Consider the following 18819-nt stretch of genomic DNA (forward strand, 5'->3'; position numbering starts at 1 on the left):
CTCGTGTGTTCCCAGCCCAGTTTCCCATCCAGCCAGGTCCATGGGTGGCTGCAGCCGTGCCAGCCCTGTGAGCAGCCAGAGGTCACCCCCCAAGGACACCCTGCTGGAGCCCAGCCAGGGGACAGCTCTGCCACCACATCCCCCTGGAGTTCCTCTCCAGTCCTGATCCGTGAGCCCTGCACAGTCACCTTCCCCAGCCATATCCTAGAGCTTTTCCTAAACACTGTAAATTCTATGGTTTCCAAGGCTGCTGAAATCTGTCCTGTAACTTTACAGGCTGCTGGAATTGCTGATATTCGGAATCAGCCTGTAAATGATCACCTTGTGAGCCCGGCTGTGCTACAGGTTAATCCTCTGCTTGGGTACTCACCCAGATCCCACCCAGGGCTCGTTGTTAACAACGACAGCCCCTTAATCTCTCTCTCAACCAGCAAGGCACTGATTGCATTGTTATGCTAATTATTTAAATGCAGGATGGAGAAACGAGGCAAACAATTCGATTTCTAGTCCCAGGTAATCGAAGAGGCTTTCAAGGACCAACAGAACAAGCACCGACGCCAAAGATTTACATAAATTATCGTAGAAAACAGACTGGTTTGGGGTGGATGGGACCTTAAAACTCATCCCATTCCACCCTCTGCCATGGGCAGGGACACCTTCCACCAGCCCAGGTTGCTCCAAGCCCCATCCAACCTGGCCTTGGACACTTCCAGGGATCCAGGGGCAGCCACAGCTTCTCTGCCCAACCTGTGCCAGGGCCTGCCCACCCTCCCAGACAAGGATTCTCCCAGAACTCCAACCTACCCCTGCCCTCTGGCAGCTTTAAACCATTAACCCTTGCCCTCTTCCCACAAGAAATAACAACAATAATAATAAAAAAATGCCTTCCCCAGCTCAGGGCTCATTGGTGGGATTAGAGCTCCTCTTGGTGGGATACCCTGGAATCGCTGTCCCCGTCAGCAGGTGAGGGACAGACAGACAGACAAGCCCTTGGACGGTCTCCTGGTGGTGGCAGCAGCCCCTGCCTGCCCTCATCATGGCCTGGGGGAGCAGGGACACCTTCCACTAGCCCAGGGTGCTCCAAGCCCTGTCCAACCTGGCCTTGGACACTTCCAGGGATGGGACATCCACAACTTCTTCCACCTAACCTTTCATGGGAGCTGACCACACGTGGGAATTTCCTGTGCAACTCATCCCAAGCAAATCCAAACCTTTCTGCTGTGAGACACAAGATTCATGGGGGGAATTAAAGCCTAAAAGTCGATATTGCAAACAAGCATGGAAAAAAAAATCTCTCAGTGGCAGCAGAATTCCAGGAGCTGCTCCCAGGCCGGGAGCGGGGCTGGATCCCCAGGAATGGAGAAGGAAGGAGGGAAGCTTGTATCCACACCAACCATCATTCAAGCACATGGCACGTGGGGAACACCTCTGGGGATCAAGCTGATCAAGTCTGGTCCCTTCCAACTCAGAATATTCTGTGCTTCTGTAATTCTGACTCAGCTTGTGCTGCTTCTGCTCCTTTGAGCAAATCAATAAACTTCCAAGCAATAACAGCCCCCAAAACACGATTTTTTCCCATAAAACAGGTGCAGAAAGAATGTCCAAGCAGCAGAGACGAGTGGATGACTCAGGGTCGATCTTTAGGGCACAGGACAGAGTTAGTGGCTCCTGGTGCCATGGAGCAGTGTCACAGCCACATCCCTCCTCCTCAGCACCAGGGGATGCTCTGGGGGTTGCTGACAGCATGGATAAAGCTGATTCCAGAGCTTTGGCTGCATTTTTAGCTCGGGAAGCTTCTTCCCAGCAGGCTCAGGGTGGTGGACACCACTGGCCCTGTGTTTGGTGGGCTCAGCCCCCAGTGCCCCATCTGTGGTGCCATTTCCCCTTATCTGCATTTAACACCAAATCCCATCAATTGGGGACCCTTTGGAGTCTCTCCCAGGCAGCCTCCCTGGGCTCCCACTCCTCTGGCTCCTGGGAATCTGTGTGCACAGGCACCTTGGGCTTTAAAGTCTCCTCATCCCAGCCCTCATTCCTGAGTTCCCTGACCTGCTCATCCCACGTGCACTCCCAAATTCTGCACCCAGACCCAGCTGGACCAGGAGTGTTTCTGCTGCTGTTTGAAATGTTCTTTAACATTTAAATTGGGAACTCAGCATCCCCACCCACGGCAGTGGAGCCAGTTTTGGGGACCATTTCCCTGACACCTGCTTTAACTCTGCCTGAAAAGTTTCTTTCCAAGGAGCAGAAGATGCTGACAGAGTGAGCAGCCGGAGGGAAAAGGATAAAGGAGAGGAATTCTTTTGGGTCTGGGGGCAGTGAGGAGAAATACCTGTGCTAATAATGAATGTAAAGGCCCAGGAGTGCCAGGCTGAGCCTGCCCCGCTGTGCTGAGGTGTCCCTGCCCATGGCAGGGGGTGGCACTGGGTGATCCTTTCCTATCCCTTCCCACCCAAACCAGCCTGAGATCCCAGATTTTTTTCATGTGATTGATTCTTTTTCTCTAAGGAAGAACCCAACAATCAGTTCAGGAAGAAGCCAGGAATGGCTGGTTATAACTGGAGCCAGTCCCATCTTTAAAAGCACATCCTATTACTGTATCCCCCAGAGCCTTTTCCCCAAGACTCTTCAAAACTCTCCATCAAGTTGTTAAATGACACTAAAAAGTTTTCCAGACAATGACTGTGAAGATGATCAAATTATAGCAGGAAAAAAATATTTTCTCCTGCTAACAAATATTTAAATTTGTTTTAAATACACTATTTCCATGAACATGCCATTTGAGTTAATTACTTTACTGTAAATGTACCTCTTAAATAATTGCTAAACCTCAAGAAATGCTTTCAATAATTGACTGAGTTTTCATAAGGAAAAATGGTGTTATTAAATCCAAATTAAATGCACATTTGAGACACTTAAGTAGAGTGCTGCCATAGCAAACCTTTTCATGCTGTATGAGAAATAACTTTGGGAATTAATGGCAGGAAGCAGTCACTCTGCAGTCATCCACAAGCATCTCATCCCTGTTTTTTTCCCCAACTCCCACATGGATTAGAACCTTTTAGTGAATGTACCAGGAGTACATCTCCCAGAGTGGGGGATGCTCAGCGCCCACTGTTCCCATCACAGGGCTTTTAAACCCACGCCCTGGCTGGAGGAGGAGGATTTGGGCTGCTGTTTGTTTGAGGGGTTGGGTCAGTCAGGCCCTGGGGGTAAATGCCCAGCTGAGGGAAGGCTGCTGCAGTTCTGGGGGGGCTGAGGAGCCCCAGAGCTGCCCCTGCAGAGGAACCAGCAGCCCCCAGACCCTCAGAGCTCCTGCCAGTCCTGTGCCCCCTCCCTGACAGACCCTGGAGTTTCTCTGCCCAGTCACTGCTTGGGGAAACCTTCCAGTTGGGTCTCAGCTCACCTGGAGCAGAACAGCAATTTCCTCCCTCCAGATCTCCTCTGGCATCCCCGTTTGTCCTGCCTATGCAAGGTTCATCTCAGAGCACTCTCCCCTCTGCACCTCGCTGTTCATCTCAGAACTCTCCCTCTTGCCCCTCAATTCCCTTCTCTGCCCTTGGCCTTTCCCTCCCCTCAGAGCCCTTCCAGGAGCAGCCAGAGCTGAGAACAGATCACCAAACCCACTCCCAGCACCCTCCTGATCAGCCTTAACCAAAGGTCTGCGTGTTACCAGAGATGGAATATCAAATTCCACGAAGAAACACGGACATCAGCACTAGAGGGAGGTATTTCCCCACATTCCCTGCATCCAGAGCCACTGGAAACAGCAAAACGGAGCAGCAAAGGAGATCTGTGATATCAAACTCTGTTAATCAACTGCAATTAATGAGGGAGCTGCAACTGCTCGTAATCAGCTCCCATCAGCTGCCCGTGATAAAGGGGTTACTGAGCTCCACATAATGAACTGATATTTAACCTGAATTACATCATTTAATGCATAGAAAGTTTCAGTGTCTCCCAGAGCAGGCTGTTTACACGTTTATTCCAATGGGTAAAAGGAGTTCAGAGGCAGATGATCCAGAACATGGAGGGGTTAAACTGTCCCTCTACTTCCCAACAGCAGCACCCAATAAATCTAATTTTGCATAAGGGGTATCTGGATTTAAAGAGCTTTAATTACATCCCCATGAAACAGCAACGGGTGGTAACAGCTCGTGCAGCCCCTGCCAGCTCTTGGCACTTCAGACGTGGAGGAACAAGGCTTTTAATGCCTCTCACACTTGGGAAGAAACTCTTCCTAAAAATCTCCAGCATCGAGGGGGGGAAAAGAAGTCCAGCAGTTGGTTCCTGCCCAAGCTGGGGCACAGCACAGACTTCTCACAGCTTCGGAAAACAAGAACAAAGTTGGAAAAGAATAAAGAAAAAGGAGATGTGGATTAATTACAGCAATTGACAGCCAAGCAGAAGCGGGTGATGAGCTCTGCAGGGAGCGGGGGAGGGAGGCAGGGATGCACTGGGATCCCATGGCTGTAGGCACACATCCCACATCCCTGGGCAGCACCTGCCAGGACCCGTGGCTAGATGGAGCTGCAGCTCCAGGAATGCTGCGGTGGAGTGCGGGACACGGCCCCCTCCCTCCCTCCATCCCTCCCGAGCTGTCCTTCAGGATTGTTTCTATGAAAATAAATGGAGGCAATGAAGAAATATCATTACAGGGCAAAAGAGGGGGACGCTCAGGAAAGTTAAAGAACACTTTCTCTTCGGTGCCTGTGCTCTGCTGACAGGAGACAGCCCCTGTCCTGGGGGACTCAGATCCCACCTGGCTGTGAATCCAAAACGACCCCTGGCTGTCCCAGGGCCAGGACTGACAGTGGAGGGACACGAGTGCTGCTCACTGATCACAAAGGGGAACTTGTTAATAACAGGGGTTCACATCAAACCTGTCACACCTTGTCACCTCTTCCCATGGCTGCTTTTCTGACACCTTGCTGGTGGGTGTTCAGCCCAACTCAGCCAGTTTTGACCAGGAATGGCAAGGACTTTTGGCTTTAAACTACTGGAGGGCAGGGAGAGATGGGAGATTGGGAAGGAAGTGCTGGCTGGGAGGGTGGGCAGGCCCTGGCACAGGTTGGGCAGAGAAGCTGTGGCTGCCCCTGCATCCCTGGAAGTGTCCAAGGCCAGGTTGGACAGGGCTTGGAGCAACCTGGGCTGGTGGAAGGTGTCCCTGCCCATGGCAGGGGGTGGCAATGAATGACCCCTCATGTCCCTTCAACCCCAAACCATTCCGTGATTCGATGATTCTTCATCTACTCAAATGTCAAAATTAATCACAATTATTGTTCATGACAATGATTAAACATCTCCTAGGACGTCTCCCCCTGGATCCACCCTGCTCACAGCAACTCTTGTGGACATCAACCAACACCATTCATGGGGTTCCTCAGGGCCAGGCTCTGGTTTGCAAAACAGCTGGAGAATTGAACCCGGTCCAAACCTGCAGCAAGGATTGATGTTCCATCAACAGTTACAGCTGGAGCTGCAGAGTCCTGAGCTCAGCAACGGGACAGAGCAGCCTTTCACTCCTTAATAAAGTTGTTAGAGCTCCATTAATTAATCTGAGGGCATTTCTAGGCATCATTTTATCCACCCCCCCCTCTCTGAGGAAGCAACACCTCTGGAGCTCTTCATAAAATAATAAATACCAGCCATACAAACTCTGGGCTGTTCCCAGCTCCTCCAGGGCAGCTAAAAACTCACCAGAGCCTCCAGACACAGCTGTCCCTGCATCCTCACCCTGACACTGGGATGGGTTCACCAACCTAGGGCTGATTCCTGCCAGGAATATTCTTTTACCTAACAATGCCACTCTCTGGGCTGGTGCTGCTCTGTGGAGGAGCAGTTGGGATGCAGTCACATCCCTGTTGGGAGCAGGGTTTACACAACACCCACTGTCAGAGCTCCTTGGCAGCTCAGGGACACACAGGTCAGCAGGAATTCAGAGGGAATTATTGGTATTTACAGGACTTATCAGTATTTTTAATTGGTTTTTTTTTTTTTTTTAAATAGAACATTTTTTTCCCAACAGAAAAAATGCCGTCTGGGTGAAATCAAAATGTACTGCAGGAGACCTGCCGATTTTTGTTGCTCTTTCTGACAGAAGCCAGGCAGATTTCCCAGGAAAACCTCCCAAGCTGCCCAGCTCTGCCCCCACATCTCTGGAACATCCGTGGCTGCAGCCACGTGGCCCAGGGCCTGTGGTGCAGCTCAAAACACACACTGAGAGGGACATAACACCAAAAAGAAGGCAAATAACTTCCTTTTTCATTCTATATGGAAATATGCTTGGATGTAAAACCCTCCCTGACATGAATGATGTATTGCTGCCACAATATTTGCTTCAGGCGCCACAGATTTAGGCAAAAAAACCTCCCAAAACAAACCCACAGCACAAAAAACCCCAACCAGACAAACAAAAAAACCAGATCCAACCCCAAAGTTATTTTTTTCAAGTTTAAGACATATGATGGCTTTAAAGATTAAAGTTTTAAAAATGACTGAAAGGCTGGTTTTTAGCCAATGGACTGGGAGCCAAGCCCCCAGAATCTGTCCCAGAGGGGGGAGATGGTACAGAGAGCACCGAGTTCCTGGCCAGGGGCACACCCTGGTGCCACTGTGCTCGAGCAGCCTCGGCTATCAATGGTTGTCATTCACAAGTCATTAGAAAAGAGGACAATGGGAGAAGTCGCTGCACGTGGATGCCCAGTGGCAGCACCTCCACCACGGCACCAGCCACGGGCACAGCCCAGAACTCAAAATACAACCACTGGCTGACAGCTTTTACCCAAATTGCCCTGAATTTGGGCTGTAGGTACTTTCTGATTAACAAAAATCAGTGGTTTTTTTTTTATCCTCTTGGCTAACCTGGTGCTGTCCCTGGCAGCTCTGGGTGCCCGAGGTCCCTGGTTCCCTCAGTTCACATGGAACACATTCCTCTGGGATGTGCTGGGCCCCAAAGGCACGGCAAGGGGGCGTGTTAATGGTTCTCATCACGGGAGGGACCAGGAGCTTCTCCATCTCCCAAGAGAGGTCACTCCAGAGTGGATTTCCAGGGCTGTGGAGCCCGGATGATTTATCAGGAGATGGTTACTACTGAGTAGGAACAAATTAAAGAAAAAAAAAGTGAAATCAGAAAATGTAATTTAAAAAAAATAATAATAATTAGAAATACAAGCCAAAGTTGCACATCACTGCAGCCCCAGAACTGCCAGCCCTGCTTTTCCTGGTGCCTGATGGCAATTCCTTCCTGCCCAAATGAATCTGCACACACAGGGAGGGGGGAGAGGCCCCTCCCAAACGACACCTCAGCCATCGCTTTGCAGCCTTTTGAGACTCCTGATTCCAGGGAATCACTGAACGCACCTCCCGAGCCCCAAGGGCACATTTCCATAGGAACAGTCAGTATGTGCTCCCCCCAGGATCCTCGCAAACTTTTCGGGGCTTGGATTTTTCTTTTTCCCCCCAGCTCAGGGAAGGGAAGCTGGGATGGACACGGACAGAGCCCGGTTTGGGGAGCAGCGCTGGGGGCTCCTGGCCGGGTGAGGGTCCCCGGGGCCGGCAGCACTAGATGGCATTGTTAGACCGGCGGTCGCCCAGCCCCAAATTAGGAGACAATTATCCCTCTTCCACTCCTCCTTTTATGCGATGAAACCGGTTCCTTATAGCCTGCAGGATAAATTCTATAGGGTGCCTGACTCAGTCAGGGCTGTTTCTTCACAGGCTCTCTCTCCCCAGCTTTCACCTCAATCTGTCATCCAGATTTGACACTGCATCGTTCCAACAGTGCTCAGAAATGACATGTATATAATGTGGAATATTGTGCACATTTACAGCCAGGATTTTTTCCCCTTAAAACATTGCTCGCTATATTCTGGCAGTCGTTGTTCTGGAAATAAAATAAAATTACTGGGGGAGGAAAAAAAAAAAAAAAAAAGGCGCCCCACCACAACAGAGGGTTCTTTTCTTGTCTTTACATATATTGGTGATCGTCTGAAAGAAAAACTTTTGTTTAGGTGCTGCATAAAGTGTTTGATTTTCAGGGGGGTTTAGTGCTTAGGATTGTCCGGCGGTTCGACACTAATTAAAGAGGCAGCGCTCAGCGAGCACTCTGAGCAGGCTGCTTTTATGATTCCCTTCCATTAACGCTCCATATTATAAATCAAATTAACTGGCATTTCTATTAAAATAAAAAAAAAAGGCATCCTTTTAGAAGAGCGCCGAGCCCAGTTCAGCGCGGCTGAGAACCCTTTGCCTCGAGTGGATTAAACACAGCCCAGCTTTGTTTCCCGGCGCTGCCTCCGCAATCATCCTTTCCCTGCCCTATAATAATAATCAGGGAGGGAGTTCAATTATTTCATTCAAGAAAAACAAAACAAAAGTCACAATTACGTCTGAATGACTTCACGGCTCAGTTCAGCGCCGGGCTGATCCCGCGGCTGGGATTTCGGGATTAGCAGCGGGAATTTCGGGGCGCTGCGAGCAGCAGTTCCTGCCTCCCCGAGCGGGACGCGCAGCAGTGAGCGTGTCCACACGGCCGGACACACACACGGGTGGGCAGGGACCCACCCAACCTGCCCCCGAACCACCTTCCTGGCGCTCTCACAGCGTTTGTCAGAGCAATCGCTTTGCTCTCCCTTTCCCCCCGAGCCCGGACCGCACATTCCCACATTCCCATCGCCCGGCTCTCCGGCTGCTGATTCCTTGGGGGGGGGTTTGTTTCCTCCCCGCACCCCCTGGGTGTGTTTTTTGGGCTGCAGTTCGGGGGGTGTGTGAGGCACAAACCCTCCAAGCAGGAGCGCCCATGGGGAGTCGACCCCTTGGAAGAAACTTTTGGAGGATGAAGGGGGTGCTGGGGAGGGAGAGATTCCTTGTCAGGGAAGGTGAATACGGGCTGTGCTCTGAGCGCAGCTCCTGCCACGGGGAGAGCGCCCAGCCCGGCTTCGGGGGGGATTATCAGAGCAGTGCCAGGGGCTGGGGAGGAAAAACCCCTCCGAGCTGGGATTTATTGTCACTGACTCAATGGGAAAGAAAGGAAAAAAGGAGATTGTCACTCTGCTAACAACAGCAGTTTCCAGAAGAAATAAAGGTGCCTGTTCCGGTGGGGTTTGTGCTCGGAACGTCCCTGCAGTGCTCAGCATGGTTAAGGAGATTTCCAAGTGAAATATAGTAATAAATCCCTTATTTTAATCTTTCTTAATACAGAGAGCAAGATCCAGAGACACCCGTGTGGCTGTGGACAGCCAGGATCCCTCTGTGGGGTTCGTAAGCAAAGCCAGGAGCACGGTGTGTGCTGATCCCAGGCACTGCTGCAGCTGCATTTATCCATGAATAATAAAAGTGGGAACTCTTCACCATCACTCACTGCTCCCCAGACCTGATTTGGTCTTAATTTACATAAAATCTTATGATCCAGCAATGAACTTGTGATTTTTGCTTCCTTTTTCTTTTCTTTTTTTTAAAGGCTTGTGTAGGATTTAACCCCTGGCTGTGCCATAAACCCCGGATAGAACTTTCTCCCATTCTCCAACACCACTGTCATTCTTCCTGCAGGAAAACCAAACCAATGGCTTTAAAATCACCCTGACCTGTTCCCACCCCCTGCTCTTCAAAATCCCTCCTAGAAGCTCGAGGGAAATGAGAAATAAAAAACCTCTTTGGGAGTGAGGGTGCCAGGCCAGGGCTTTCCTGAGATCCCAATCCCAGCATGAGACAACCAAAGGCTCAGGAGAGCACAACCAGCTCCAAACAGCTCTGAAACCTCTGAGTGGCTCTGCCTGCTCCTGCTTCCAGGCAGCTGCTCCGAGAAACCCGGCCCCAAATTCCTGATTTTTAGGGAATTACAGTGGCCCTGACTATTATTAGCCCAGGCACGTGGCTCTCCCAGCTCTCCAGAGCTTTGCTGGGAGTCGAGGGAGGGGAAGAGGATCCGCAGGGCTCAGAGCCCCAATGCTGGTGTTGGATCCAGCCTGGCCACAGGGTTACATTCCCAGCCCCCAAACCAGCACGTTAATTCTGGGAATCCAGGGAAAGGGAGGGAAGAGACCCTGCACGTTATTTATCTGTGGCTTTTCATGGTCAGAGCACAAATTAATCAGCTCGGATACCACGAGCGGCCACGGCTCCCGCGGCCGACGGCGCTCGCTCCACGGAATGCTGCACATCCCGGTTTCCCTGCTGCATCCCGAGCTGCACAGACAGTCACTGGCACCTTATTAATTGCAGTTTAGCTCCAGATCAGCAAGAGTTTTCCTCAGACAGTCCCAAGATATTTATTTTTTACTTCAACACTTGCCACGGGCTGCAGGGAAGGAAAACGCCACATATGGACTGATCGGCTGCTGAGCCGTGCAGGGAATTCTTGGAACTGGGAGCACGGAAGGGCCCCTCTGGCAGCTGTTTGCTTTTCATTAGAAACTTTGCTCTGCTCAAAAATAATATTGGGGTTTCACAGAGGGATGGAAGGAAGAACAGCACACAGACACCCTCAGTCAGGAAAGGGAATGTTTTAAGTTCTCTGGTTGAGAACTTCCCTGTGCAGCCCAGAAATTGTCATTTTAATGTAAAAAGCTTTAAATTATAGAATCATAGACCCGTTAGGATCATCAAGCCCAACTCCTGGCCCTGCACGGGACACCCCAAGAATCCCACCATGAAGACTCCCCCACTCCCATCAGCAGGAATACCTGAGCTGGGACCCTCCAAAAATAAACCCTGTGACCTTCTATGGAGCCTTCCCCCAGCTGCTAATTCCTTATTTCAGTAGCTGGATTAGGGGCAGCTCCTCAGTAAACCACATAAAATATCTCATTTTGATCATCTGGTGAATTGCTCATACAAACATCAGTTATTCAGTCCCACCACCTCTGTGGTCACAGGGCTGAGTGGCATTTTTTGGGGGATGTGCAGTTGTACCAGAGCACCAGCCACTCCTGGAGAGGGGATGGACAGAGCCACGGCAGAGGATCTACTACAGCAAGAAAAATCATCCTGGGTATCTGTGGCTTGTCAGAGGCAGCTCATCCTCCAGCACCAAGCAGGAATTCCAGGGAAATTGCTGGAGCTGCTGTGCCGGAGCAGTGACGAGACAGGGAGAGTAAACACCCCTCGCCCATCAAACCCCGCCGGAGCGCCCACCCATCACCATAGTAACTGGGACCAATTACGGTAATTAACATTCACAGGCAGTTGTCCCTTACAATCAGGAGCCACTCTAATTTTATATTTATTTATTTGTCTCGAGGTGTCTCGAGCCCGGGTGCGGGGATGTTCCCACCCGGCACCGCGACCTTTCGTGGCTAAAGGTCACAGGGAGAGCCTGGGGCGAGGTGGAGGAGGGGAACCACCACCATCACCACCACCATCCCAGCAGGCAAAGGAGCCTCCAGGCTCGGGATGAGATGCGGGAGAAGCCCGTCAAACACCCACCCTCGGGGCGTTGTCCCGGGAGGAAGGAGGAGAAGCCCCTGGAAGCAGTGGTGGAGGACGGTGCTCCACACTCTCCCTCGGGGAAGAGCCTCTAAAGCCTCATACACTCCTTTTCTTTTTTAAATACACACCCTCAGCGGTGGCAGCAGCATCGGAGGGGCTGCAGAAGGGGACACAGGAAAGGCCAGGAGAGCTTTTCCCTTCCATTTGAAGCATATGGAGAGGGAAAGGCAAGGTTTCCTTCCCAGCTGCCAGCCCTCCCAGTTCTCAGGCAGTGCAAGGGCAGCAGACGCACAAAATTGCAAAATAAGAAATTAAGACGGTTATTTTTAGGTATTTTTTTTTCCTGTAATACTGTTAACAGCATCAGCACACTTGGGTTAGAGAATCTGACCCCGTCTTCTGTCACCAGAAATAAATTAGATATGGAGATAAAGCAGAAAATGTAGTTACTACCTTCACTCTGCACAGGGAATATCTTGATAAAACAGACTTTAAAAAAAAAAATCATGCCGTGAACCAAAACGCTTTAAATAAAAAAATAAAGCGAGCAGAGCAGGCATCTCCTCTAAAATCCCCATCACAGCTGTGTTTCCAAGCCCCAAACAGCCCTTCCCCAGCTCTGCTCCGGTTGTGTGAAGCCAAGTGGGGTCACGGGGGGTTACGTTGCATCACTAGGCACGAGACAGAACCACATGTAAAGTGACACAATGCAAATTCCAACAAGATGTGGGTTTCCTCCTACACACTGAAATGCCTCCCAGAACCTGCAGGCTCTGGGTGAGGGCTGGGGATCAGCACCACACACGGCAAATCCTCCACCTCGCTCGGGTATCACCTGAAAGCAGCTTTTATTAAAATATTAAAGTTTATTGGTTTTATCCCTCTCCTGCAGCTGTATCACCCAGCCTGTTTTCCCTCCCAGCACCCATCCTGGGCAAGGCTGTGAGCTGTGCAGGTCAGACCTGTTTGTCTAGAGATGAGCACTGCAGGGGGAACCCCCCTGTCCAACCCTACAGGTGTGTTAGTACACAGGGGGATGATCCCAGACAGAGGTTTAATTATTAAAAAGTTGGCTTTTTAGGAAAAAACCAAAACAATCACAATTAGATTTTTTTTTTTCAGTCTGATGAATATATTAATCACATCCCTGCAGAGGCTCAGCAGGGCCATGGGCATCACCCCTGAGTGTACCCACCTGCCTCAGGTAACAACTCTCCACAAAATACAGCAAAAACATCCTCAACAAACACAAAAAGGACCAGGATAAGAATCGTGGAATCCCAGGATGGTTTGGGTGGGAAGGGACCTTAAAGCTCATCCAGTTCCACCCCCTGCCATGGGCAGGGACACCTCCCACCAGCCCAGGGTGCTCCAGCCTGGCCTTGGACACTTCCAGGGATCCAGGGGCAGCCACAGCTTCTCTGCCCAACCTGTGCCAGGGCCTGCCCACCCTCCCAGCCAGCAATTCCTTCTCTAGAAGAGCCACAGCAGTTTCCCTCCCTCAGCTGAGCTGATCCACAACCCCCCAGCTGAGCTCCCAGGGACAAACTGCAGCCAGGAGGGATCATGGAAGTGTGTGAATATTCATGAACTCGGGAGTTTTGAGTCCACAACCCCCGTGGCTGTGAGTCCCCGTGGCTATAGATCTGCCTGGCTCACAGAGCCACTGCTGAGCAGGAGAACTCCCTGATTCCCAAGCCTGCCAAGGCAGGACAGGTTTTCCCATCGGCCTCAACACGACACTGGTGACTCATTTCCAGGAGAGAGGAAGGGGCATGGAATCCCAGGATGGTTTGGGTTGGAAGGGACCTTAAAGATGATCTTGTTCAATGCCCTGCCAGGGGCAGGGAATGATGATTGATTCCACATCCCAACCCAAGCCCACGACTCTCCCAGGCAGATTCCAGGAGCTCAAGGGCCCTACAAGCTCCTTTTTCCCAACAGTACCAGCACCACAGCAGCCACCCAGACAGGTCAGTGCCCAGTAAATGCACTTCAGCACCAGCTGTGACCAGGGAATACTAACTTAAAGGCATTTAGAGAATTTCCAAGCCAGTGTATAAGATTTATTCCCCTTATATTTCAGTCTTTCACCTAAAGAACAGTCCTGGAAAATAAATCCCCATCTCCCATTCCATGTTTTCCAGCAAACTTCAGGTCAAAGCTCATTCTGTCCACAGGAAAGAGGATGATTTATTTATTTATTTTAAATAAGCCACTGCTGGCAACTTATTTCACCTTTCTGAGCCTGTTTTTGGTTTTATTTGAGCCTGTGATTTCAGAAGTACTAAAGGTAAAAGGAACAGCCATGGTTTGATCTCAGCATCTCAGCAGAACTGGGAGTAGCCTGGTAAAGCCAACTGCAGGTTTATCATCATCAAGTTCAACCACCACTCAAGGAAAGATTATAAGGACCAAAAAAAAAACCAAAAAAAACCCCCAAACAAACAAAAACCCCACCAACCAAAAACAAATAAACCAAAACAAAAACAAACAAACAAAGAAAGTATTTATTGACCTTAATAGAAATGTAGAACTTTTTCACTACTTGTTTACCTTCACTCCGAAGTTTACTGTAGGCAGTAACAAACAAATATTACAACATCCTCCAGCTTCTTGGAGGAGTCTGCACCACCAGAGTAGGGCTCCAGGAAGGCACTGACTCACAGCAACTTCCCTGCCCAGGGTATAACCTTCCATGTCCAGTCATCTTCATCCTTTTAACAATACCATAAACTTCCTTCAAGTTAAAATTTAAATGACCTGTTTCTCTTCAGAGAGTAAGAACTGTCAGACACGAAGAAAGCAGCACATTTCTTACAAGAAGTGAAGTCTCATAAGTTTATCTTGGTTTTTTTTTCCTGAGAAATCATCAAATATCTTCCACACCCCACTTGTCTACACTCAAGAGAAGAGTAACAGGGTAGTTATTTGTAGGTAGGTAGGTACTTGTAGTTACTCCCCTGCAGCCCTTCCCCTGCTCATCAGCTGGGGGCAGGTCTGTGACAAGGAAAAACCACAAACTGCACCAAAATTAGGTGACAAACTTCCAGCTCCCTGGAGGCCTCAGTGTTAACACCTCATGGTCCATCTGGACTCACACCCCAGTGGAAAACACCAAGACACAACTACCCCTGAAACCTGCTGTGCTTCCAAACTGAGACCAAAGTCCAGAAACAGCAGCTCCCCAGCCAGCCCCAGCCTGTTCTCTGCCTCTCAGCCAGCTCAGAGAAGTGTTTGGGAACAGCAAGGGCAGAACTCCCAGCAAATCCCCTCTATGGGGACATCAAACAGCTCAGATGGCAAAGGCCAGGTCGCTCCTGGCCCCCCAGAACCACCACAGGAACAAAACCAAGACAGTACCTTCCATCCAGCAGGACAGCTCCCAGAAGGAATCTCACTTGGATTGCCCAGGAGCTGGGGTCTGTAACATTTATAGTGCCCCTGGGAGCCCATCAGGGGGCAAAGCAGGGACCTGGTTGGTTGCCCTGCATGGATCCACCCCCTCATCAGCGATGGCACCTGCAGCTCGTTGGCTGGGAGACCCCAGGGACTGAATCTTTGGTTGTGTTTCTCATTCTTTGTGATTCTTTAAACATACAGGGAGTTCTGGTTTATAGGTCCAACCACAAAGTTCATCTAATAAAAACTCTCCTAAAGCCATCTTAAAACATTGTTAAAATAAAAAAAAAAAAAAAAGATGGGGATAAGAATCACAGAATCCTAAAATGGTTTGGGTTGGAAGGGACCTTAAAGCTCATCTCATTCCACCACCTGCCATGGGCAGGGACACCTTCCACCAGCCCAGATTGCTCCAAGCCCCGTCCAACCTGGCCTTGGACACTTCCAGGGATGGGAGGACACAGCCAACACCATTTTTGGTTGGGTTTTCTCCAAGCTACAGGTGTGATGGACCTTGCTGAGCTCCTGGGAATGAGCAGGTTGTTCCCAGCTGGTTCATTGCCCAGGGGCTCTTTGGTGGCAGCATCCTGGACAGGACACCCCAGGGACACCCCAGGACCCTCAGTAGGGCTTTTAGTTGCTGTGAAGAGCATCTTTTTTTTATCCCCAGCACTTATGAGGAAGCTGCTGGATTGAATCTCTGCCTCCACTGAGCCACGTCAAAGAAGATTAACCAGCTCAGAGTTAGTTTAGACCCTTGCTAAGGATCAGCCTTACTATTCACAGCGATTTTCCCTACCCCCAAAATAATTTGTCTGGAAAAGGTTGTAAAATCCAGCCAGCCTGAAGTTAGCAAAATAAATGCCAGGGCTGCTCATCCAGCTCAACGTGTCTGCACGTCTGAAACCCTCGGATCTGAGGATCTTGATTTGATTATCTTGATTATCAGCATCTGCTTTAGTGGCTCACACTATCAAACAGAAGACATCAGTTTAAATTATGGCTCCTGTCTGTTACCTCCTGACAGAGCTGTCAGGCCCAGACTGTGAGGAGGAGGGCTGGGAAAGCAAAATCAAACTGCCTGTGCTGGAGCATCCGAGAGCAGAGGGAAAAGAGCCAAAGCCCTCAGGAGCTGTGGCTTCAGGTGCTGCCCCGGGAGAGCCTGCTTGGGAAGGTAAATTCCTGCAAGAACATTGATATGGGAGATCCCCTGGAGAAAAGGAGGCTCAGGGGGGACCTTCTGGCTCTGCAATCCCTGACAGGAGGGGTCGGGCTCTGCTCCCAGGGAACAGGGACAGGAGGAGAGGGAACGGCCTCAGCTGTGCCAGGGGAGGGGTAGGTGGGACATCAGCAGGAATTTCTCCTGGAAAGGGTGGTCAGGCACTGGCACAGCTGCCCAGGGAGGTTTGGAGTGCCCAGCCCTGGAGGTGCCCAAGGCAGGCCTGGCCGTGGCACTCAGTGCTCTGGGCTGGGGACAAGGTGGGGATGGGGCACAGGGGGGATCCTTTTCCAGCCTTTCCAGCTTTTCCAGCCCCTGTGATCCTGGGATTCTTTACACCTCCAGAGGACGATGGAAACACAACCATGGTGAGATATCAGTAAAATGTCCAACCACACCATTAGCCTTTCTTCTCTCATCTGGACACTTTTGGATGCCCTTGGACAACATCTCCAGTTATATCCAGTGTTATATCCAGGATATCCCTTCTTTGCCACATTGCTTGATCCTGTCAAGATTTTCCCATGGCATAACCAGGTAGGTTTGTGCTGAAGACAGTGGCTGAAGGAAGACAGAAACCTTTGCTGGGCCACCCAAAAATCCCTGGGTTCTGCCTGTTCCTGTTGTGTCCCTGCCCTCCCCCCTGACAAGCCCAGCTCCAGTGCCAGCTGGGAGTGCACGTGGCAGGGCCTGTGATCCCCCTGTCCCCTGGCTGGGGCACTGGTGGGATGAAAGGAAATCCTGGGAGGACAAGGACTCACATCCTGGGAGCCCCAGCACTCGCTCCTTTCATCACCAGGATTTAAATGGAGGGGGAGAAAACCCATCCAGCTGGGCTGAGCTTGAGGGTATTTGCTCACCCTCAGCTGTTGGTGTGAGAAACACCAGGGGGGGAATTTGCAGCATCTCTGACACCTCCTCAGGGACGTGAGAAGAGCCTGGAGACACCACTGGGGATGTTTAATGAAGGCTTGGGATCCAAAATGTCATTACAGCCCTACCTGGGTGTTGGTTACAAATGGATTTGTTTACCCCTGGGTGGCAGCAGGAGCTGGGACAGCCCCAGGAGCCACATCCCACCGGGAAGGGGGTGGTTTCATGGATGGTCACAGTGTCTGTGAGGAGCCAGGGTGCCCTCACACATGGGCATCCCCCATGAGGGTGAGGCATTTTCAACCCAGTGGTCCAGAAACCCTTTCTGCCAGGGGCAGCCCCACAGCACAGGGTGGGTGAAGGATTTTGGCCCAGGGACCTCCACAGGGTGGGTCAGGCTGGAGGGGACCACAGTGGGCCCCTGGTCCCCCCTCCCTGCCCCAGCAGGGCCATCCCAGAGCACAGGGCACAGGAGTGTGTCCAGATGGTTCTGGGATATCTCCAGTGAGGGAGACTCCACACCAAAAATCCTTTCAGAGCTTTTACCTGGTCAGCAGCCCCCAAGGGAGCCCCTGCTGAACTCCAGGGCTGTTCCTGATCCCTCCCTCATGGAACACTTCCCAGAGCACCCAGACAGGCTTTGCCACCTGAGCTGAGCATCACAGGAGCTTCATGGGAGAGTGAACGAGTTACAAACCTTCAGCAAGCAGAGGTTGTGTCTGTCAGGATCTCGATCCAAACATCTGCCCGTTTGCCTCAGAAGATGCTGCTGCTTTGAAGAGGGGGAACTGCCCGAGAGGACGGGCAGATTTCAGCCCTGCAAAGCAGTCCTGCAGCAGCTCCTGCTGCTCATGAGGAGGGAAACTTCTCTTGGGCTCTGTGCCGTGTCAATCAGTGCTCTCTGGCAGACCCAGAGCCTCCTTTCCCTCTGTGCCCAAAGCCACGCTTGTTTAGCAGAAGGAAAGGGTGACCAGGCACAAATTCCGGGTCTTTGGTACAAACCTCAGTGGTGGTTCCAGTTTTGCCAGGGGAGGTTGTTGGTTTGCCAGGGGAGGTTGTTGGTGTGCCTGGGGACACACAAACCCCAATCAATCACAGTGCAGTGACCATTTAAAGACACACCTGCAGGTGATTTCCACAGCCGAGAAATCCAGCCTAGGTTCAAGGTCCAAAGGAAACCACGGAGGAGGTGGGAATGCAAACCCCACGGACCTCTGAGCACCGTTCCATCAGTTCTGCTTCATGATCTTGGAGGGCTTCTCCAACCTTAATGATTCTGTGATTCTCAGTGATCCTTGTGGGTCCCACCCAGCTCAGGACATTCCATGATTCTGATATTACCCAGGAAAGTGAGGCTTTCCTTCTCCCAAATCTATCCACAGACTCACCTTCGCTGTCTTCCCTCCTTCCTTGAGTCTAAACACAACTCCAGCCCCATTTCAGCCCAACTAGATTATAATTTTCCCCTCTGATCTCTCCTTCTCAAAGTCCTGGGCACACCATGGATGTTTATTTAGCCCTGTTGATGAATCCATTGTGTTCAGAGTCCTGCTGATGAGCACACCACCTCGGGAACGAACCACAGCTGAAAGTTTGGAACTTCCTGGTTTATTTGACCTTGTTGAGAGAGGAAACAATTATTTTTTTGGACAAGATACCTCCACACAGACTTTGTTTGCATTGCACTTTTATGTTAATAGACTTAAAGATTTATGTAGAATTTCAGAATGGTTTGGGATGGGAAGGGACCTTAAAGCTCATCCAGTGCCACGGGCAGGGACAGCTTCCACCAGCCCAGGTTGCTCCAATCTCTGTCCAGCCTGGCCTTGGGCACTTCCAGGGATCCAGGGGCAGCCACAGCTTCTCTGCCCAACCTGTGCCAGGGCCTGCCCACCCTC

Source organism: Myiozetetes cayanensis, unplaced genomic scaffold (genome assembly GCF_022539395.1).
Source record: "Myiozetetes cayanensis isolate MyiCay16 unplaced genomic scaffold, myiCay2020 scf9, whole genome shotgun sequence".
Lineage (NCBI taxonomy): Eukaryota > Metazoa > Chordata > Aves > Passeriformes > Tyrannidae > Myiozetetes > Myiozetetes cayanensis.